The sequence below is a fragment of the Pan troglodytes genome, chromosome 22 (genome assembly GCF_028858775.2).
Source record: "Pan troglodytes isolate AG18354 chromosome 22, NHGRI_mPanTro3-v2.0_pri, whole genome shotgun sequence".
NCBI classification, from domain to species: domain Eukaryota; kingdom Metazoa; phylum Chordata; class Mammalia; order Primates; family Hominidae; genus Pan; species Pan troglodytes.
Genome location: NC_072420.2, coordinates 51,243,509 through 51,267,749, shown reverse-complemented (window position 1 = coordinate 51,267,749; position 24,241 = coordinate 51,243,509).

Genomic DNA, 24,241 nt, shown 5'->3' with positions numbered 1-24,241 from the left:
GTTTAAACGATACTATTTACTCTTCACATGATTGGTTTTTCTTTTGCTTTATAGTAAGACATAGTTTATATCTTTAAAGGGGAATTAAAATATTTCTGGGAATTTTTAAAAGTAAGTTCACACAGCCACATAAAAACTACAGAAACAGATAAAACCTATCTTCTCATTTATTCCCTAATCCATTCAAATTAAATATAAAAATCCAAGCAGCCACAGTGATATTCAAAAAAGCAAAAGTGAGACAAAACAAAATTCATTTGTCACCTGTGGAGGTAGTTAGCTCACCTAATCTTCACTCCAAACACCAGTAATTTTTAAAAGACAGAAATAAACATGTTCTGCCTTCCCGGAAGGAACTATGTTTCAGGGTAGCCAAATAACCCAGTTGTGAAGAAAATGGTCTGCTTATAGAAAAATGCCAGCTAAAACATGTAGATAGAATTAGAGAATTAGAAATTCACCATTTTGAAACCCCTAATGAAATAATCAACTCAAGCAAGGATCATTAATAAATGCTAAAACAATCAAGTAACTATTGATACAGAATATAACTGAATATACACATGGTACAAAGTTCACGTCACAGACTACTGGCTTGACCCAAGGGGGAATATAGCAGAGGAGATAGGCAGTGATCACCCTAACCTTGCGATCATCTCACCATCACTAATGATGGGATGTGAATACACATTATTGCCTATGAAATAGTCTTTAAAAAAAGAAGTTGAACCTGAATCTAACTAAACCTTGCAATGGGCTGAACGTGTATGTCTTCCCAAAATTAATATGTTGACATCCTAACCCCAAAGGTGCTGGTATTAAAAGGTGGGGCCTTTAGGGGGTCATTAGATCATAAGGACAGAGGCTTCATGATTGGAATTAGTGCCCTTATAAAAGAGGCCCCAGAGGGCTAGCTAGTCTCTCCCACTATGTGAGGGCCCAGCAGGAAGGCCAATCTATGAACCAGAAAGTTGGTCCTAACCAGATATCAAAACCACATGCTCCTTGATCTTAAACTTGCTAGCCTCTAGAACTGTGAGAAATAAATTTCTGTTCTTTATAAGTCATCCAGTTTTTGGTATTTTGTTATAGCAGGCCTAAAAGCCTTTAGAACTAACTTCCAGTTAACCAGGAAAAAACAGAGTGAAAAGTTAAATGACACCATAAAAAGCAACCAGAAAATTCCAGAAGGGGAAATATTCTACAGGACAACTGACTAGTTTTTCAACAAGTCAATTTCACTAAATAAATACATAAACAAAGAGTATGGGTATTTTCCAGGTTAAAAAAGTCTTGAGCTAAATAATCAAATGCAATGTGTGTCCCTTGATTAGAAGAAACTAATTTGAACAAACCAGCCACAAAAGATATTTCAGGGAGACCAAGCTGGAAGGATCACTTGAGGCCAGGAGTTTGAGACCAGCCTGGGCAACGTAGTAAGACCTCCATCTCTACAAAAACAATAAATTAGCTGGGCATGGTGGTGTGCACCTCTAGTCCTAGCTACTCAGGAAGCTGAGGCAGGAAGATCACTTGAGCCCAGGAGTTTGAGGCTGCAATGAGCTATGATTGTTTCACTGCACTTCAGGCTGTGTGAAAGAGCAAGACTTTGTCTCAAAAAATAAAAGGACATTTCATAATAATTGAGGAAATCTGAATGTGGACTGGGTAATAAATGATATAAAAAAGCCATTTTTTATTTTGTTTGAAAAGATGATTTTGTAACTATACAGGAAAATGTTCTTATTTTTTTAGAAATCTGTACTAAAGAATTTAGGGGTAAAATATCATTTTCTTTAATATACTTTCAAACACAAGCAAAAAATAGTCATGACACAAATATAGCAAAATGTTTACAATCTATGTTCTATGCTTGCCTGTGAGTGCCATTAATCTCATCTCTCTGCTTTTCTGAAAGTTTGAAAATTTCAAAGTTTTATAATAAATTTTTTTACATCCCATAATTTTATAATAATTTTTTTAAAGTTTGAAGCAAATCAACAACTATAGCTTCAAAAATATCCTGACCCACAATAAACATTGAACAGGGTATATTTCTCCCATTTCCTAAAAAAGTTGGCCCAGGAAGGAGTATGAGAGCTGCCATAGCTCTCCCAAGGCTCATTATTCTCCATCACTCCATGGGAAATCCCAAAATAAATTTTTTAAAAAGTTGTTTAAATTTATAATGTTTTTGATTCTATAATAATTTTATAATAAAATAATTGTAAAATGTTTTTTATTTTATAATTTATAAAAATTTTTATACATGTTTATGTTTGAAATGTCTATTTCAAACTTTATGAGATATTAAAATATAAGTAATATAGTTCATCATTTTAGAAATGCCATGCTTTTCTTCTCCAGCAATTACATAATCAAAGAGTAACTGTAGTTTTTCCTAGAACATTGCTTTGTAGGCTGGGCATGGTGGTTCATGACACTTTAGGAGGCCAAGGCAGGCAGATCTCTTGAGATCAGGAGTTTGAGACTAGACTGAGCAACACAGAGAAACCCTATGAGTAGTACAAACACAAAAATCAGCTGTGCGTAGTGGCGTGCACCTATAGCCCCAGCTACTCAGGAGGCTGAGGTGGGAAGATCACCTGAATCTGGGGAGGTCAAGGCTACAGTGAGCCAAGACTGTACCATTGCACTCCAGCCTGGGCAACAAAGTGAGACCCTGTCTCAAAAAAAATGAAATTTAATTTAAAAAAAGAAAATTGCTTTGTAAAATTAACTTTTTCAATCAAAACCAAGATTTTTCAGATATAGAGAATGCAGCCCACTGGTCAGATTTGTCAGTTCAAAGAGAATAAATTCTAGTTTCCTATTTTTCTAGCCTGCTTATGATTATCCAATAGGATATCAAAAAAGACCAAAGCCTTTGGGATCCATGTTCAGTATTCCTGAGTCTAACTCAGGATGCCAAATCAGGAGACAAGCACATTCTCATCAATTTTCAATCATTCGAGACCAATTTTGCTTATAATTATCCAGTTCTTTTAGACCACCTTTCTCCTGAAGCCAGCCTTATGGCTATTCACTTCACTTTAGCATAAGCCCCCAAGAAGGTGAACAAAATAAGGAAACGATTGGTTAAAGTTGGCGTTTGAAATTCTGAAACATGTCCACCATTCCCTTCACCCATGCCCGCCCCTCTTAGAAGTAGTACTTTCAGATTATTTAAGAGTCGATGCTTCTATGTGGATTTTGTCATCTGTCCTTTATAACAGCTAGTAGGTTTAATTTGACTCTATTTTAAGCATATATTGACCTATGCTAATTATCTGTTAAAATAAATTCCACTCTTAGAGTTAATAAAGTGTGTTTGTCATGGAAGACCCATTGAAGTAAGAAGCTGAGGAGCCCTTATGGTAAAGTGGGACAAGAAATAATAAGATATAATAATTTTCCCATGCAAATCAACAACCGTAGCTTCAAAAATATCTTGACCCACAACAAGTATTGGACAGGCCATGTTTCTCTCACTCCCTAAAAAATTGGCTCGGGAAGGAGTATGAGAGCTCCCATAGCTCTCCCAAGGCTCATTATTCTCCATCACTCCACAGGAACAGCCTGTCAGAGAAGAGTGAAAGACCATTTGTCAACCTCTCTTCAACTCCCTGATTCTAGCCAAACTTCATCAATCTCAAGTGAGAAGCCAGAGAGAAATCAAACCCCATATATCCAGCATCATTGTCTACTGGAGTCAAAAATCACATTTCCACTACCCACCCCAACACCACTGGCCCTATTTCTCCCAATTGCTTTTTATTGTGTTTTTTAAAAAATCCTTTCCCCATCCCTGCAACACCAAGAAGGAGGAATTATAGTAGATAAATATGAAGCATGGGGATCCTTTAAAAATGTTTTTAATAATAAATGAGAAAATGAGAAGGAGAGGGTTGGGAAGGAAGGAGGGAATTCAAATGCCAGGGAATTGTTCAGTTTCGCTTTTAAAGGTGTTAACACTCATTTATACATCTGCAAGACACACCCCTTAAAGAAAAGTTCTATGAGTGTGGGTCTGGTTGCATGAATAAGGATAAAATTACTTTTTTAGACGATGTTTCCCACATATCATTCAGAGACCCCTGAAGTTAGGTATCCCTCTTGTAGATGTCCTTGAGATGCTGCTGGACCTGGGAAAGAGGAAACTGGGATACGGGTCTATGCCAAAAGGTGCTTCTAGTTATAGGACAGAGAGGAAAGGGGCAAAGGGAGAAAAACCCGAGGTCTGAGAATCTGGATTGCAGAAGACTACCGAGGTCGTGGGAGAAGGGAGAGAAAACAAGGATGAAAAGAGAAAGGGGAAGAGGCATGAAATGTTGTCAAATGTCAAAAGGCATTTGGAGAGAAGTTGGGAATTGCATTAAGAAAACCACTGCAAATCTCATTTCAGACCATTTAGAGATATGCCCCCTGGGAACTGCGAGCTCAGGCTGTTTAGCATCAAACAAATGGATCCACTCCATCCCTACTCTAATTAAATAAATCATTCAGTAATTCCACTGGGTTAAAGAACCAAAATATTAAAAACCTTCAGGGCTTACTCTTGCCAAATATGTCAGGGATCGTGTGTGTGTGTGTATGCGTGTGTTCTGAGACACCACTACTGTTAAATAGGCAGAGCTAAGACTTAGGGGACTGGCAGATTATTGCAAAAAGGGCACGGGGCAGAGGGACTATGTTGTGAGCCTGGGAAAGAAGTTTGTGTGGGGACTGTGGGCAGTGAACGTGTTGGGAACAATGTGGAAAACTGGGAGCTGCCTTGGAATCTACAGGGCCGGGTAAGAGAATGTCCGAAAGAAAAATGAGCAGGTGCGGGATGTGTGCAGAGTCGGAGAAGAGTCCAGGGCGCCCGGAGTGGCTCCAGGAACGACGGACACCCCTCAAGGTTTTGGGGGCGGTGGGTACTAATAGAACCCAGTGTCTGGGGTGCGCCAGGGAGGCTGCGAGCACGGCGGGAGTGGGGCGCTGGAGGGTGAGGACGCGGGAGTGAGGAAGAAAAGCCGGGGCCGGGCAGGGGCCTCCCAGCTGGGCCCGGAGGCAGCAGGGGGACAAGGGCTAGGAGAGGGCATGGCGGCGGCGCGGCAGGAAGCGAGGGGCATCCGGACACTCACCCCGTTGGCCGCGGCCATCTGCACCACGATCTCGATGGCTGTCCTGCTAAAGTACCTGCCGTCGCTGCCCACCACCGTGGTGCAGCCCCGACGGTCGCGCAGGTCGATGGACGACAGCACGCTCTGGATGAAGTTGGGCAGGTAGTTGCGCTGGCCCTCGAAGAGGCCGGTAGGTCGCCGCAGACCCCCGCCGCCAGCCGGCCGCTGGTCCTCGTAGGGCGCGGTGGGCACTGTCAGCACCGGGATGGGGCTCCCCTCCGTGGCGCCTCCTGGCCGGTCCTGCTGCGGCTCCCGGGGCCGGAGGGAATCTGCAGCCTGCCGGGGGCCTCCGCCAGCCTGGCCGCGCGCCGGGACTCTGCCTCGCGCCCGGGCCCCCTCTCCGGCAGGTCGGCGCCCTGCGCCCTGCGCCCGCCCGCCTGGGGACCGCCCGCCCCTCCTCTCCGCGCGGCCGCTCGCTGACTCCCTCGGCGGAGATTGCTTCTGCCTTCCTGTAATGTTTTCTCCCGCCCACGTTCTCCGCTGCCAGACCGCCCGAGGTGTCCTCAGTTTCTCCCCAAGTTGGACTCACTTTCGGGGTGTCCCAAAAGCCTGATTCCAGGGCCTGCTAGCCCGACCCCGGTGACGCCTGCACCCGCGCCTGGCCCCAGCCTTCACGCGCGATCGCCGCCCTCTGGGGCACACCCTCCGCCAGAAAACAGCCGGCCGGCGGGCGGCGAGACTTTGGGCAGAGTCCGGGTTCCTCTCCGGCGCCAGGCCCGTCCCCCTGTCTCCCTGGGAGTGCGCAGCCTACACGCACCAGTTTCTCTTTAGAACAAGAACGGGGAGGGATTTGGGAGGGGGCTGAAACCTTTTGCCATCAGCGAACAGCCTCAGCCAAAAATAACCCTGGAAAGGCGAGCTAAGAATGGTTATCTCCTTCCAGCGCTGAAATCGGAGGCTGGGCGCTGCGTGTGGGGTGTGTGTGTGTGTGTGTGTGTGTGTGTGTGTGTGTATCCTCCCACCCCGACCATTTGTTGAAGGGAATCACCACTGTCAGACTTCAATCCAACAGGACCCACTCGAGCCATCCACACTTTCCCCAGCCTCCTCCAAAACAGCACACTTTCCAGTATGGACAATTCTTTTTTTTTTTTTTTTTCACTTGTTTGTTTGTTGTGGTGGTTGCAACAGCAGCAACACAGACGACACATATTTCCCTATTCTTCTCGCCCTTCTCACCCTCCCTACCCAGCTCCTGCCTTAGAAACAGGCTTGGCCTACACTGTATCTGTCCACACTGTCTGAACTCTTCCCTGAATTAATCGTTTTCAATAGGAGGGGGCTAAATCCCTTATTAATGCCCTACCAGGAGTGAATGAATAAAGCCAAGTTAAAGGGGAACTGGGTACCACATACTGTGCTAGGTTCCTTTGCATGTATCCTTTCATTCTGCTGGAGCTAAAGATGTTCTGCCTCCTCTCCATAAAACGCACCCAAACTCCAAAACCAGGAAATTCTCCATAGAAAATAGGAGTGAAGAGAGAAAAGACTAACAGGATAAACCCCAAAGCAGGAAGAAAGTTTTGTCTCCCATTTCGCTCAAGGAATTTTTGGATCCACCAAAGCTACTGTCCTGAAAGATCCTGCTGCTTCTCCTTCCCCAAATATTGTCCACTTCCTGAGAATAAGGCTGACTTGCCGCAGGCTTATAAAGTGTTTGGTCACAGTAAGACAACTGTGAGTAATAACACACATTGTATACTGTTTTGCAATTGATAAAAGGCTTTGCATCTGTTTTTTCTTTGGAGGCTGAAGAAAAGAAGAATGATATTCACGCAGTTCCCATTTTACAGATGAAAACAAGAGGACTTTTTCTGTGAAGTCAGGAAAGTGGTTACAATGGTACTTTCCGCCTGTCCGAATTATATATTGCCCCTCCCCTTTCTATTAATAACATTGAAGTGTGATGGGACAACCACTGAAGCCGTCAGTTGAAACCTGCTGGGACTTTTTAGCCATTCTCTTCAACATAAAGAATGGGTGTTCTTGGAGGGGATGAGAGGAATGGGGAAATGTTGTCAAAGAGTACAATGTTTTAGTTGAGACAGGAAGAATACATTTTCTTGAGATCTACAGCACAGCATGGTGACTGTAGTTAACAATGAAGTATTGTGTATTTCAAAATTGCTAAGACAATAAATTTCAAATGTTCTCACCACAAAAAAGATAGGTTTTGAGGTGATGAATCTATTAATTCTCTGGATTTAATTATTCCACAATGTATACATATAACATCACATTATACCTCCGTAAATACATACAATTTTAATTTGTCAATTAACATTTTTTTAAAAGAATAGTGTGGCCAGTTGGGGAGGTAGTTTTTTTTTTTTTCCTCTAGTCTCTACTCAGTCTCCAAGATCCCATTCCCCATAAAGTTCCTGTCACCCAGGTGGAGTGCAGTGGCACAATCATGGCTCACTGCCCCCTCTCCCTCTTGGGCTCAAGTGATCCTCCCGCCTACAGGTACATGCCACCACGCCCAGCTAATTTTTGTAGTTTTTGTAGACATGGGGTTTCACCATGTTGCCTAGGCTGGTCTCGAACTCCTCAGCTCAATCAATCTGCCCACTTTAGCCTCCCACAGTGCTGGGATTACAGGTGGGAGCCACCAAGCCTAACCCATAAAGTTCCTAACTTTTTATCTCCCTGGGAGTGCACAGCCTACACACACCAGTTTCTCTTTAGAACATACTTAAGAGTCTTGGCTTAGCATCCAACACACAGAACTTTAACACTTCTACGGATCTGTGCACCTGTCTATGGTGTGGGGTTTTTTTTTTTTTTTTTTTTTTTGAGACGGAGTCTTGCTCTTTCGCCCAGGCTGGAGTGCAGTGGCCCGATCTCAGCTCACTGCAAGCTCCGCCTCCTGGGTTCACGCCATTCTCCTGCCTCAGCCTCCTGAGTAGCTGGGACTACAGGCGCCCGCCACCACGCCCGGCTAATTTTTTCTATTTTTAGTAGAGACGGGGTTTCACCGTGTTAGCTAGGATGGTCTCGATCTCCTGACCTCGTGATCCGCCCGCCTCGGCCTCCCAAAGTACTGGGATTACAGGCGTGAGCCACCGCACCCGGCTGGTGTGGGGTTTTTAAGATCTCTTTCTAATGACACTTTATTTTGCAAAGCAGGACAGTTTCATTCCCAGAAGAGCAGGTATGGTAAATCCTTTGTTCCAGTAACGAAGACAATGATCCAAACCCTAAGCCTCAGAGAAGCCCAGAAACCCTCCAGGCCTCCATCTCTCTGCTCCTAGCACCTGCCTCTCTCTTGACATCAACATCATTCTCCCCTCTCACAGCCCAGCTCCTTCCACAGACCCAGGGATTAGGCACCAGCACCTCAGACTAGATTTTAGAGAATTACCATTCAAGAGGCAATCCTCTTCCCTTGGTTCCAATTTCAAGGTTCTCAAAGACTGGAACAGGGCTAGTTTGAGGCAATGTGCCCCATCGCATAGCCAGAAAGAACCTTACAGTGAAAAGGAGAACAATTCTTCCAAAGTAAGGGGGTGCTGATCCCCAGAGGGAGGACAGATGGGCAACCAAACAGTAACCGGGCCACCACATGCTTCACACTCACTGATCAAGGATTTCTAAAACCACTTTTCTTTTCTCTGAATTTATATAGGACTTTGTATCACTCATAAAGGAATGTCTTATAGGCTGATAACACCTTTCTATTCATGCTTATACTTAACATTTAGGCTAGGATAATTTCCTAACCTCAGTGTCCTCACTATAAGATGGGAATTATTATAATCCCTACCTCATAAATTGTTGGGAGGATTAAAATACTTAGTAAAGTGCCTGACTAATAGAAAGGCATTCAATAAATGTTAGCTATTCATGGTGTCATCATCATTATATTTACCATTATTACTAATCTCCTGTATTGCAAGAATTACAGTTTATATTTTTGTAGACCATCACTGTAGCTAAAGGGTCTTTGGGCCATAGGTGATATTCCATAAATGTTGGTTAAATTGATCTGTGGTTTTTGACTATGGAAACTCAGAACTCCCTCAAAATGTACAAAACAGATTTACCTGCTAAATAAATCTCTTCAAAGCTGACCCCAGGTTTGATTGAATTAATTCCAATGAATTTGTCACAATGATGGAGAAAGGAAACTTAGAGGGCCCCACAGTGGTTTGCTGGTAAAATGAGAAGTTTGGATTAGATCAATGTTTCCCAAAATATTTTCCTCAGAATGTTAGTGCCCCTCGAATCCTGCACAAAGCAAGAGTTTCATGACCAAGTAGCTTTTAAAACTCCTGTACACTCTACTCCCATTCTTCACAATGCACACTTTCATATTAAAAGTTCTGAGAGGTCCTCAACAGAAGACATCACTTAACTTTTTTTTTTTTTTTAAGACAGATTCTCACTCTGTCACCCAGGCTGGAGTACAGTGGCCACCACTCCTGGCCTAAACATTTTTTAACCTGGTGCTTCCCAATCTAAACTCACAGGGACCAGTTTTCTTAATGAAAGAGAATCAGACTAGCTTGTAACCATAGCTGGTGACACTCCCCTGCCCCATTCCTTGTATGTCCTCTGTGGACTAGGTCAGGAATAAATAAATTTTCCTGATTCTCAAGGGCTGGTCACTCCTTTGCACTGAGCTCAAAGCTTCTCTGTAGCATGGGTCACAATGAATGGTAGCCCTGATAGCCTAGAGTAGCCTTTCAGCCTTCTCTGAGCCTCTAAAGACTGAGGATCCTTGGCATGAAATGGAGCAACTGATATACCCTTGCTTCCCCTGGGGACTCTCTTGCTCTCAAAAAGGCATCAGCCATCATCTCCATCTAGAGAATATACTAGCTGACTCAGCTTGACCAGCCTGTCTCAAAATGAGAATCTGGGTAAAATAAGTATTGAAACACTTCATTCCTTGTAGATTCACAAAACATATTAGCATATTAAAGACTATGAAGTTCTGCAGGAAAAAAAAAACCTATTTAACTTTAATCCAACATTGCCAAGTTTTATTTGACCATGGAAGATTTTTCCAAAACACTTACAAACAGATCAAGGACATTAATCTTTCATGAAACACTAGATCCCCAGGGTCCTCTCCAGCTACATCATTCTGTGATTTTCTTTTTTATTTATGATGCATTAAAAGATTGATCTCTATCCGACTTCCATTTAGAAATTCACCAGAATGTGCAAAGGCAGCAGGTAAAATTGCTGAAGGGTATTATAAAAATACCCTCCAGTGATTTTTGAAACTTAAACTGAAATATTTATATAATTATATATCTCAGTTTGTATATTATATATATATTGGTGTATGTATATCTATATCTATGTATATATGGCATTATATCCATTTTACAGATGCAGAAACTGAGCTTTAGAGGGGGTGAGCAATTGGTCCAAAGCCACACAGCACACAGGTAGTCATTGATAAAGGTAAAAACAAGAGTTGAAGCCTGAGGTGTAAGGACACAGAGACAAGTACACAAATGTTTACAAGTTACACATATGACACGTGCCTTTAACATGAATTTCTTGAACATTCATTTAGAGGTCTTACAATGAAGACATCAGAGTGGCAGCAAGTTCTGTTGGAATCAGGGGAGCGTGTTCTTCTATAACCCCCTGGCTGACAGGAAAGCAGACTGATTTGGCCCATGGTAGTTATACACTCCCATTGAGTCAGGGGCCACTTCTATGCACACAGGAGGTGCTAAAAATATGCTGTTGACTCATTGCCTCTAAGAGCAGAAGAAATGCCAAAAGTATAGGACAAGAGGCAGAAAAGCACATGGAAAAATGTCATAGGGCAGTCCTCTAAGGAAGTGTTATATCCCTTTGAAATCTGTCCAAACACTTTCTTGTGCTGGGGAAAGTCAATTACATATTTCAAGCAACCCCACATGTCATACGAGTATCTTGTACGTGTTTGTGTACTCGTGTCTGTGAACTTACATCTCAGACTTCAACTTCTCGCTCCCCACCCTTATCAATGACTGCCTGCATGGCCTTGGGCAAGTTGCTTTCCCTCTTCAAAGCTCAGTTTCTGCATCTATAAAATGGACATAATGCTACCTACCTCATGGGGTTAGTGATCACATTTAAGGAGCTAATATGTGGAAATTGCTTACACAGTACCTATCACATAATAAGGGTTTAATAAGTGTTTGATGTAATTGTTTTGATTATTACTACTATTACTAAAATAATAATTACTACAATAATAATGATTCTTATTCTCTATATTAGTATTATCTTTGAAAATGGGCATGGATTATGTCTATGTAACACTTTTGGCACAATATCTAGCATTATATCACACACAAATTAGAGAATTCATGTTATTAAGGATAAAAAATATTTTTACTGACCCTTAAATTCTTCGTAAGTAACTGCAAAAGAAGCCATTATCCCAACACATGAAATGAAAAAAAAATTCAGTTCCTCTGGAGTTTGTTTTTGGAGGTAGCCACAGGATACCTAAATTTTTTTTCTTTTCAGAGAGACCGAGGGGCTCACTAGGTTGACCAGGCTGGTCTTGAACTCCTGGTCTCAAGCCATCCTCCCACCTCAGCCTCCCAAAGTGCTGGGATTACATGCATGAGCCACCACATCCAGCCTACCTAAAATATTGAATGCTGTTAATAAATCTCCTGAGGCCAGCATAAGAAGGTGATGGGCAAAACTAATGCAGGTATGTTTTTCTGGCTTTTTCATGTATTGGGCCAAACTTTGAAAAGCACTTACTATTAATGGCTAACTTGCAAAATTTGTGATTTATTAAAAGCAGATTTTAATTGTTTTACCTAAAAATAATAGGCCTCTGATCTGCCAAAGATGAAGATTTAATTTCTAGGTGTTCCCCACAATACCTAGAAACATCAGTGGAATCGAGTATTAAACACTTTAGAACTATTCTCATCAAAGTTCTTTAATATATAATACAGCAAAAGAAAAGTTTCTTTTCTAAAGGCTTCTCTATACTTTTTTTAATAGATGAATTTCATTTCTGAAGGCTCCTAAAAAGAATAGAATTTAGATCTTTATTAAAGAGGAAATACATTTTCCATGTTTAATTTAAATTACATTCCATCAGTCATTTGCAATCTTAGCCTACACGGAATTTTTTTTTTTTGGTAGTTTTTATGTTTGGGCTTTAGGAGGGGATTCCCAATAATCTCTATATAAATATTTCTAATCTCTATATAAATATTTTAACATTTCAATATAAAGTAGTTTTTTAAAGCTATTTTATCCATAAAAATAATGAATTTGCATGGCTGAGGGTGAAATAATGTGTTACCAGGACCCCTCAGTTTTGGGGGTTGTGAGTAGATCCCATCTTCATGTTCCTCCAGCCCAGCCAAAGCCTGGCTCAGGTCCTCCTCCCCCATTTGTCAGGAACCACCATCCCCAGGGATTCTATGTGCCCTGCCTGACCAGCGTTCTCCATCAGAGTTTACCAATCTTTTGTTCATTCCCTCAGAGCACAGCTAAGCAAGAGTACACTAATTTGAAAATTAACTCAAGCAAATAGAGGAACAATATCCCCAACACATTGCATTTTAACATAGGGTTTCCTGGACACACTGTTTCAACCCAAGAGTTGGGCTAATAGTAGGAGTTCCATCTGCTAAAATACGGCTGTCAGCTTCAGTGGGAAATTCATGAACGTCTTCGTAGTTTGTTTTTACGTTTCACTTGGCACTGTTTCTAAAATTTCCTCTGAAGCCAAAAAATGAGTTATTTCCCAGCACACTGGGCACTTTTCATTTATCATTGGATTGATTTTTGTAACTTGCAGTAGGAGCTGAAATCGACCAGGGGGTTCTTATCCAACAGACAGCAGCAAAACTCTTTGTGTATCTGCGTTCCTTTCAACAAGCGTGACTTCCTCAATGGCATCATTCGTGAGCGTAACACAGAGCTCAGCAATAACGTTTCTTCACTAACCCTACCAGGTATCCAACATAGGATGTTACTTCCTTTCACTGTTTTCCGACTCCTGGCAGATATTAATCATTGGGATTTGGGAACAAGGAAATAGAATTTCTGAGAATACTTGGGAATTCCCAAATTCATATGATTTTCATAACACTTCACTTACAAGTTTTTGAAAAATAATAAGTGACTATAATAACAAGCAAATAGTCGTTTTTTTCTGTAACAGGATTACATGAAAAGTTTTAGTAGTCTTCTGTTTTAAAAAGATATGATAACAAATGATGATTTATTATTATTATGAGCCAACATATTGTAACAAGATTATAAAATCCAATAGCATTAATAGAGAAAACATTAAAAAGAAATGAATATTATCACAAAATAAATGCTAAAGAAAAGTCCTTTAAAGATTGAAAGGTAACACCACAAATACTTAATGCTTTAATCATTGTTTACATGACATTGTTAAACAAGGCATCAATCATCCCCTCCAATACCATTTAAATAACATAACATTCTGATCTCCTGGCAAGATGAATAGCACTAGAAAGAAGCAACTGTCAAAATTGCCGATTTAAGGGCATATTTTGTTTCTAAAACTTGGCATTTCTTAGAAAACCTCTCATAGGATTTGTAAAACATACACTATGCCTATGAACACATTAATATTTATTTGCAGAAATGGTTCACTGTTAGCCGTGGACAAGGCCATGAACACACACTTGTAACACAGCAACAGATACAAGAAAGTCTGACTGAGGCTCCTTTACTGCTTCTGTCCTGTTCACCTTAACTTTCATCTCCACATGTCAGTGCTTCCTCATCTTGCTTGACTTGAAGTCAGTGCCTTTCTTCAAGCCAGTAAGTTCTCTATACTGACTATTAAGCTGTAATTTTCACAGGAAAATTAGAACGTTCCTTCCCATTTTCCTCATTTCTCAACTGATTTTTCTCAGAATTCAGAATCCATAAATATTGAAATGCCAGGAGAGAATTTCCAAATGGAAATGCTGTTCCCTTTGTCCATTTTCAGAAGAAACCGTAGGATAGTGTTATCCTTCTCTTCTCCAATTTTTTTTTGCCTGCAAACTTATGGTTATCACCTCTTTAAGTGAGTAGCTCACAATTTTGCCTCCCCTGCAAATGGTCCCAAAACAGTGAAGTGGGTCCTCTTTAGCTGTGTCTTTAGTACATAATCCTGCATTTCTGACCATATGCAGGGAGTGTGACCCAGGGAAGGATCCCTGACTCAATGGGATTTCTCTTGCTGTCTCTAGAATTTGAACACCGGAACCCAGACGTACAGAGGCTGGGAGCCATCGTGGTGTGCTATATTGATGACGGCAGCAGTGGGTGGTGTGGGGGCAGTTAATTGACAGCTACCTGTTGCTGACATCCCAGCAACTGCCTGAACCTCCTCTTTCCCAGTCATAAGATATCTAAGATTCTGCAGTATTCTTCATTAAATCCTAGCATGGTTTAAGCTAGCCAGAATTAGGTTCTGTTGCTTTCAATCAACAGAACCTTAGCTAATACATTGTTATTTCCTGGTCTTTGTTCCTTTAATTTTCCAGGAAAAGAAGGGAAAATGGCTTACTGGTTTTAAAAAGAGACAAGGGACAACATACCATTTATGCAAAATTTAGAAGCACTCAAAGGAAACTCTGGAAAGTTCCTGAGACATATATAGGTAGGATCAGCATAAAACTTGAACAGTGTATCTAGATCATGGTTGCCATGGTTGCCTTGACACAATGAACATCTGTATCAAGATCATATTTTCTTGGTGGGACAGAGAGAAGCACAAGGCGGGACTCACATTTACAGTAATCCTTGTTTTCCAGGGACCATACAACCCAGTTTGTCCAGAGCTGTTCATCTTAAGTTTGTTATCCCACCATAATTATAAATAGAACCTCCTTTTTCTCTCAAGAATATCCCACTTTGGATGATAATTTCTGTGACTACCCATTAAGAATATTTAATAACTATAGAAAACTGCTTCTCTATATTTTTTATATGTTTGAAACATTTTATAACAAAAATATCTTTAAAGTTATCACCTACACAGAACATAGCTGCCAAATGCTCCTACTCTGCTATTCTAACCATGAATCCCTCTGGGGCCCCTTCCTCCTACGGCGCTTGTGAGGATGAAATGAAATAAGCTCTATGAAGTGCCCAACAGTGACCAACACTGAATAAAATACAGCCACCATAGGCGGCCTTCTCTTATGTTCACCAAACTCCTGATAAGTTATTCGGTGATGTTTTAATCTTAATATTTTATGTAGATTATACATTCATCTGATTCAAAATGCAAAAGGTACAAAAGCGTATACAGTTAAAAGTTTCCCAACCCACTACCATTTATCTCCCTGGAGGCAACTGTTTCCAGATTTTTGAATATCCTTAAAGAATATCATATGTATGGAAAAGAAAGATTATATATTTATATGCATCTGTGTATGCATTTTCCTATGAGAGGCTCACAAAGTCTCCTTGAAGAGATATCATTATTACAAATACCCCTCAATTTACAATGGGGTTATATTCCAATAAACTTATGAAAATATTGTAAGCTGAAAATGCATTTAATACACTTAACCTACTAAATATCATAGCTTAGCTCGGCCTACCTTAAACACTCACATTAACCTACAGTTAGGCAAAATCATCTAACAGAAAGCCCATTTTATAATAAAGTGGGCTTTGAATATCTCATGTAATATAATGAATACTGTACTGGAAGTGGAAAACAGTTACAGCTTCTGCTGAATGTGTATTGCTTTCAAACTATCTTAAAGTTGAAAACTCATAAGTCAAAATATTCTAAGTCAGGGATTGTTTGTACTTCTACTTTACATGATGAAATTGAGCCTTGAAAAGATTAAGTGACTCGCCCAAGGTCACACTGGCAGTTAAATAGTGAAACTTGGATCCAAATTGTTCAGTCACTACATGTATTGTCTTGAAATTTGAAAAAGAGGAAGAGGAATTAAACTACTAAATTGTAGGACTATTTTAGGCATAGAAGAAGCAGATGCCTTCATGTCCAAGTGATTGTGAAAAGCCCACTTGCCCCAAAATATGTCTCCTGGTCATATGAAATTCCACCATTTCAGATTTTTACCTGGGGATTTAGAGTAATCTGCTGTTTTCCTAGAGCTCCCCTAAAATAGAAATAGAAAATTTTGGAAGGCTAAATATATGCTAACATTGGAAAACTCATTTTCTCCCCTTCGTAAGGCAAGGTACTGAAGGAGGGGGCCCTACGGGCCGTGCAGGGACATCCTGGAGGCATGGGGAGAAGAAACTGAAAGGCAAGTTTGTATGGAACAAAGAATACCGATCTCAGGATTCTCCCTTGAACCTGCCCTAACTTTGTTCAAATAGACTTAGCCACTGACCTGCTGTCAAAAGACCACAGCCAATCTGACTTGTTTTCAATATAATGATGAAGATTGATTTGGTCCCTTCATCCAACATTCTCAGCTGGATCTTTTTTGACCAAGGATATACATTACTAGGTGACTACAGGCAGTTAATTCTTCCACACGGGACTTCGGAGTTTCTGAGTTAACCAGAATCACCCACCTTAACATCTGCCAGTTTATACCCCAAGTCCTGACCAGTGCCCCCTACCTGCTATGCCTCATGTTTTCAATAGAGCATAAAATCAGAAATGAAAGATGAAACATCATAGCCAATATCACAGAAATACAAAGGATCCTAAGAAACTGCTAGGTATATTTACACACTAACTAATTGGATCATCTAGAAGAAATGGATAAATTCCCAGACACATAAAACCTACCAAGATTGACTCATGAAGAAATTTAAAAATCTGAACAGACTAATAGCAAGCAAGGAGGTTGAATCCGTAACAAAATGTCTCCTATCAATGAAAAACCCAAAACCAGATGGCTTCCCAGATTAATTCTACCAAATATTTTAAGAACTAATACCAGTCCTTCTCAAACTCTTCCAAAAAGCTGAAGTGGAGGGAATACTTCCAAACTCATCTTACAGGGCCAGCATTACCCTGATTCCAAAGCCAGACAAGAACACTACAAGAAAGGAAAATGACAGGCCAATATCCTTGATCTACATAGATGCAAAAATCCTCAACAAAATCCTAGCAAACCAAATTCAATAGCACATTGAAAGAATCATTCACCATGATCATGTCATGGTTCAACATAAGCAAATCAATACATATAATATACCATATTAGAAAAATAAAGGATAGAAACTATATGGCCATCACAATAGATATAGAAAAAGTTTTTGACAAAATTCGAAACCCTTTCATGGTGAAAAAAAAAAAAACACCCAACAGATCACGTATTGAGGGACTGTATCCCAACAAAATACAGGCCATATATGACAAACCCATAGCTAACACCATAATCAATGGTGAAAAGTTGAAACTTTTCCTCTACCATCAGGAACAAGACAAGGATGCCCACAGACACCACTTCTCAGGGTAATTAGGCAAAAGAAAGAAATAAAAGGCATCCTAATAGGAAAGGAAGAAGTGAAACTGTCTCTACTGACGGCATGATATTGTTATATATAGAAAACCCTACAAACTTCACTAAATAAAGGTTAGAACTCAACACAAAGAAGGGAACAATAGACACTGGGGGACTCCAAAGGTGGGAGGGAAGGATGGTGGGAGCAAGGGTTGAAAAACTACCTATCCATTACTATGCTCACTGCTTGGGTGGTGGGATCATTAGAAGCCCAAACCTCAGCACCATGCAATATACCTGTTTAAGAAACCTGTACATCTACCCTCCTGACTCTAAAATGAAACATACAATATTTAAAAAACAAAAACAAATAAATAAAATTTGAAAACTGTTAGAACTGAACTGATAGGTGAAATCAGTAAAGTTGTAGGATACAAAATCAACAGATAGAGCCTTGAACACAGCAACATCCAGCTGTCTGACACGAAAGTCTCAGGGGCAAGAAAACCTCTATATGAACTCAGAAACAATGAGCTAAGTTGTGTTTATGTCTGAAAGGATGTTAAGAACTTCATTCATGTTACATCAGAGCCAACAGAAAGAACCAACAGGAAACCTGTACCCAACAAACAGAAATGACAAGATGAAGGGAAAGCAGAGGTAAGGGCTTACCTTAGAAAGGGTAAGTGATTAGCTCAATATACAATACAATGTTTGCTCCTGAGCCAAAAATTTGTACAATAATTTGGACATTACTTGCACAACCAGAAAAATCAGCCACTCATTAGGAAAATGTGTTTCTGTATAAGTCTTAGGACTCAGCTATCTATAATAACATGAAAAGACAATATTTTCATCCAAAATGAGTATTTTTGTTTGTCTTGGCTTGTTATTCTAACGTCAACAGCCTCTAAATAAACTGTTGAAGTACATGATATAACCACCTCTTTCTCCATCTTTCCCATTGCTCCCATAGGGTTTCAGTTGTGCAATTTCACCATTAGCAAAGCTTTTTGCTGAAATCTGGCTTTTCAAAGGGAGAGTATCCAGAAACAGAAGATGCTGATCTGGGAGGCTCTTCCTAATAGAACTGCTGCTTCAGTTTAACTTGAAAAAGCCCACACCCAGTTCCTAATGACAAACATCTGAACACCGGGTCTTCCCCTGAGCAAGACCATGCTATGCCTCCTGCTCGCTCTGTTCTATAAGCAACCCACAGATTGCTCCCTGTGAAGAGGAGCCTGCAAGGGGAGCAGCATTCCACCAGACCCTGATTTAGCAAGATATTTCCATATCATTCCCCCAACCAGCTGGAAGTCCTCCACTGCTCTTGTGTAAAAATCTAACTCATCTCGCTGAATTTCCTGATTTAAAAGTGTAATTCATTTCACCAAAAGTGTAACAGAAGGAAACCAAGTACACCATCTCTCTCTTACCAAACCAAAGCTATTGCATGTGCATTCTGGGGGGAAAACATGGTCCAAATATGTTATGGAAGGGGTGCCAGCCCAGTGTCATCCTCTTACTATTGCCATAGGATCTTGGCTGATGGCATCAGAGGAAAAACAAGTTTATCGATTACTTTCAACCATTAAGCTCACTCCTCCATGAAAAATATGTCACAAGTCCAATGTCTCTTATTAAAATAAGCACTGCAAAATATAAAGGAGTCACAGTTTTAAAATGGGACACACGTTCTCTAAGCGGTGAACCACGTTAGAGGTGCACTGTTTACATTGTATAAAGTCCCCTGGAGCCAGGGTTAGGAAGCGCATCTGTTCTTTGATGTTCTGGGATGAAGGAGAAAGGAAAATGTGCTGCCAGAAGTGAGTGGGAAGGAGCCCATGAGATAAAGGAAGTAAATCCATTTGCTGATTGCAATAATAATGGTAATACACGAAGCTATACATACATACATCTATACATACATACATACATACATACATACATACATACATACATGCAAACTTTCACATTTTTTAAAAAAAAGAACTTAAGGCTTCCACTCATGTAATCAGCCCTTATGAACTCTCCTGATTAGCTGCAAGGAAAATCTTCCTTTCTCCTCTTTCTTGCACCATCCTGGGCTCCCTTTTGACTTTTTTTTTTTAACTTATAAACGAACAGCTCATATTCTGAAGTTTGTAGTCCCCTCCCGCCCCCTCTCTCTCTATACGGCTCATTTACATTGGCAGCTGTCGTGCTGCTGGGCATCCTCAAACCCACAAGTTTCCCTTTAATGTTTGAGCAGACAAACATCATCATGCACTAGGCATCACTGTGCCACTCAAAATGCATTTTTGTTTTTTTTTATTGCATCTGAGAGAAATCTCAAGGTTGCAAACCTGGAGTCAGAATTGTCTCCATGTGTCTCAGTGGGAAGAGTATCGTGTGAAGAAACAAGTTGATTCTACTAATCAAAAGGAATTTTTTTTGATATCAGGTCATCCTCTGAATGAATTTATATTACCGAGTGGAGGGTCACATGAAGAAAATGGTCAAACAGCACCACCTAGAGCAAGAGCTGAGAAGTGCAGCGGAGCCGGGCTGTGTCAGGAAAGAAAAGCAAGCTGGGGCCTGGCTCAGCGCTCTCCCCTCTGCTCCTGTCTGCATGGAAAGATTACGATGACAGTGGCAGGAAGCCTGTGCACCTAGTATGCATCACTTGAAGGGAACACACAGATTCCAGTAAACAGTTGGAAGGAAATGTTAATACCAGGCTCTGCTAAACAATATCAAATGAGTCCTAGATGAGACAAGCGACTTTCATCAAAGTTTCCTGATACCTGAAAAGACAGCCCAGGGGATCCTGCACTACATGTGGTGTATGTAAATTAAGCGGGTATTTTTCCCCTTTGTAATCAAGGCTCATACACAAACAAAATCACACTTTAGAAACGGCCTATTTCAACTTGTAACTAGCTTGCTTTCAGGGGCTCCAGGTCAAAAAGAAATAGAGCACAAAGACGCTTTCTCCTTAGGGATCATACACAAATTCACTCTGTCCGTTTCTTTCCCACATGGAGCAACAAAGCCGTCAGACCTCTCCATCCACACATCGGGTCCTTCCTGATTAAAGTGAGATAAATCACAGCCCTCTCTCTCCAGATGGCAGGCGACAAGAGGGGGATGCTTGCCTCAAGAAGTCTTCCCCATCCCTCTGCATTCATGCAAGCCCGAGCGGAGAGATGCAAGAAATTACGGATGCATTTTAATTCCCCAGACCCTGCAATTAAAAATGGAAAATTTTGGCCACACGTGTTGGCTCATGCCTGTAATCCCAGCACTTTCAGAGGCCGAGGTCGGTGGATCACCTGGGGTCAGGAGTTCGAGACCAGCCTGGCCAACATGGTGAAACCCTGTCTCTCCTAAAAATACAAAAATTAGCTAGGAATGGTGGTGGGCGCCTGTAGTCCCAGCTACTCAGGAGGATGAGGCAGGAGAATCACTTGAACCCGGGAGGCAAAGTTTGCAGTGAGCCAAGATCGCACCACTGCACTCCACTCTGGGTGACAAAGGAAGACTTCATCTCAAAAAATGTTTTTAAAAACTGGAAGTGTTGTTCTTTCATTTGTAAATCTGTTTTGGTAAAAGAGGGGCAGTTTAAGCAACCCTTTCTATTGTCTACATTGTTAAAATTCATCCGACATGGACTCTTGACTCCGTTTTGCCTGGGCAGACCCAATTCAAGCATTTACAACAGCTATAACCTCCTCAAATCAAAAAGAGGAATCAGCATTATTGCTAAGTTCAAATAAGGTCTTGTTTTATTTCATTTTTATTTTTGAATGCAGCCATTCCTCCAGGTGCTGCCATCAGGGAAGATTGTCAGTCCTGATTACGTAAAGGTATTATTACAAAATGCAATTCTTAAACATTCAGTGTCTAACTACACTTTTAATAAGCCTTTCCCCCTCCCCTATGTATTCTCCCTTAGACACCCCTTCTCAAATTTAAAATCACAGAAACTAAAATATGATGCCTAAAGAGAGCCTAGCGACTGCCCAGTCCTCTAATTTGATGAGTGGGAGTACTGAAGCCCAGAGGAGGTCAAGTAATTTGTTCCCAATGTCTTAGATAAGAAGAAAATGACCAGCTGGGAAATCCCACTCATGTCAAGGCAGAGGCACAGGGCCACAGACTGTGGTTGAATTGTGCCACACTCCTACATCCTTCTTTAGGAATCACAGAACATTCCTGTGTTGAGTCGGAGTCACTGACTTCCTTTTCAGGCTGATTGAGTTCTGTCCTTACAGGCTGCGACAAGAAGTTTTGGTATTATGCTACACCAAGACCATTTATCTAGTTCAAGAAATGCACAGTCCTTAGAGCCCAGCAACTTTCCCCATGTCCAGTAAATGTAGCTTCTCCATTAGAAGCTGTCAGAATGGAGCCTTCTGGCTCATCTTGATTTTGATTTGTGCAAGAATGAATGGTTGTGCTAAGACAGCTTTCCTAGCTGATAGAGAGCGAAACTTTTTTCTCATAATCTATAAAAAAATTAAATTAGAACTTTTTTCTCATAATCTGTGAAAAAATATTAAATTAAATCTGGCTCGTCTTGATTTTGATTTGTGCAAGAATGAATGGTTGTGCTAAGACAGCTTTCCTAGCTGATAGTGAGCAAAACTTTTTTCTCATAATCTATAAAAAATATTAAATTAGAAGCATAGAGTTTATTTCATGACTTTTATCTTCCTTCAATTTTCTTGTGGGCATAAATGATTTGTTTTTATCCTGCCTGACCCCAATCCCTTTTCCAAGAGACTAAAAGAGTATCTAGTGCAAAGTAGGGACTCAAATATTTTTAATAAACAGTGATCCCAGCCACCCAGTGCATGTTGCCAAATGCCAACCCCATAAATAATCAAACACATCATCTCATTCAGCCAATCAAAATCAAGTGCTACCTATTTTTTTAAGTTTTCATAGCCCTTGGGCATCTGCTTTCTCAGCATTTCCCAAACTTGAGTCATTCTCATCCTGCCTTCCTAATTTTGATCTGTCAATTACCTCTACTATTATTTATTTCATATATTTTTAAATAGACCCACTTTGGAAACTTAAATACACGCCTTTTCAAAGGAAGCTTTCTTACTACTATACATCAAAAGCCATTATTACTTGTTCTAAGTACTCATAACAAGATGGTCACAACTATTAAAATTTACTAATGTGCATCCACATACTCTCTAAATTCATGGAGCATCTGCACACACTTTAAGAAACAATTCTGCATTACTCACTCAATTTTCTTGACATCCTTCTGAGGCAGGACAAACCTTGGGCCCAAAGAATTGAGGTAGGAGTCCAAGCAAGTTGCCAGCCACATAAAGGCAAACCTTGGCTCTGAAGTCAGGACTACCAGCCCCTAGGTTATGGTTCATGCTCTTTCCTCTGCTCTCCAGAACCTCCTAACTCCAAGTGTAGTTAGCAGCCCAGATGCAGCAGCATCCTCTAGAGACTTGTTAAAAATGCAGAAGCTCAGGCTCCACCCCAGGCCTATGCAGACTGAATCTGCATTTTAACAAGGTCCAGGTAATTCACGTGCACATTAAGTTTGAAAAGGCCTGGTATAGATCAGCGGTTCTCTAACTTAGCAGCACATTAGAACCATCTGTAGAGACCTTAAAAATACCAGTGCCTGGGCTTCACCTCCCAGAGAATCTGACTTAAGTGTCTGGGGTTTGCCTGAGTCTAGGTATTTTTAAAAACTCCTCAGCTTATACAAAGCTGGCAGGGCCGGGCACAGTGGCTCATGCCTATAATCCCAGCAGTTCGTGAGGCCAAAGTGGGCAGATTGCTTGAGTCCAGGAGTTTGAGATTAGCCTGGGCTAAAACCCCATCCCTACAAAAAAAAAAATACAAAAAGTAGTTGGGCATGGTGGTGGCACATACCTGTAGTCCCGGCTACTCAGGAGGCTGAGTCCTCGCTTGAACCCAGGAGGTCACGGTCTGGTCAACAGAGCAAGACCCTGTATCAAAACAAACAAACAAGCAAACAAAAAATGCTAGCAGCTTACCAGCTAGGGAGGCCTGTACAGCCAAGTTTTCCAAATGGGGCTACATTAGTTGTTCCAGAACTTTAGCTGCATCAAAACCACCTGGATGGCTTGTTCAGCTACAGAGGGTCTGGCCATGCCCCTAGAGTTTCCAGCTGAGGGTCTGGAATGAGGCCCGATGATTTGCATTTCTAACAATCTCCAGGTGATGCTGATGCTGTGGGTCCAGGGACCACATTTTGAGAATCTATGCTAAATGAATCGGAGAAGACCAAAGCTCAAACTTATTCCAAGAACTTTTCAAGGCCCACCTGCAAGTTGTAGTGGAAGTAAGCATCTAAGGGCGCAAAAAAGTTTCACTGTAGACTAAGGCCTTTTACCTGAGCTCTCAAATGTTCACATTTCTCTTATCAACCTAAATAACAAACAGAGAGAGGCTCTCCACAAGAAAAAGATATTCGTTTGGAAACAGAGCCTTGCAACAGAAACAGGCAAGCCAGAGTAAACTATATGCCAATTCACGGAGGTAAAGGAAGACAAAAGAAAAAATGAGGAAGATTATATGATCATTTGGAAATGATTATCCTTGGCTACAAAGATCAATAACAAAGGTGATGCCAGGCCCAGGTTGGACAGGCAGTTGTTGGGCAAATATCCTTCAGAAGCATTG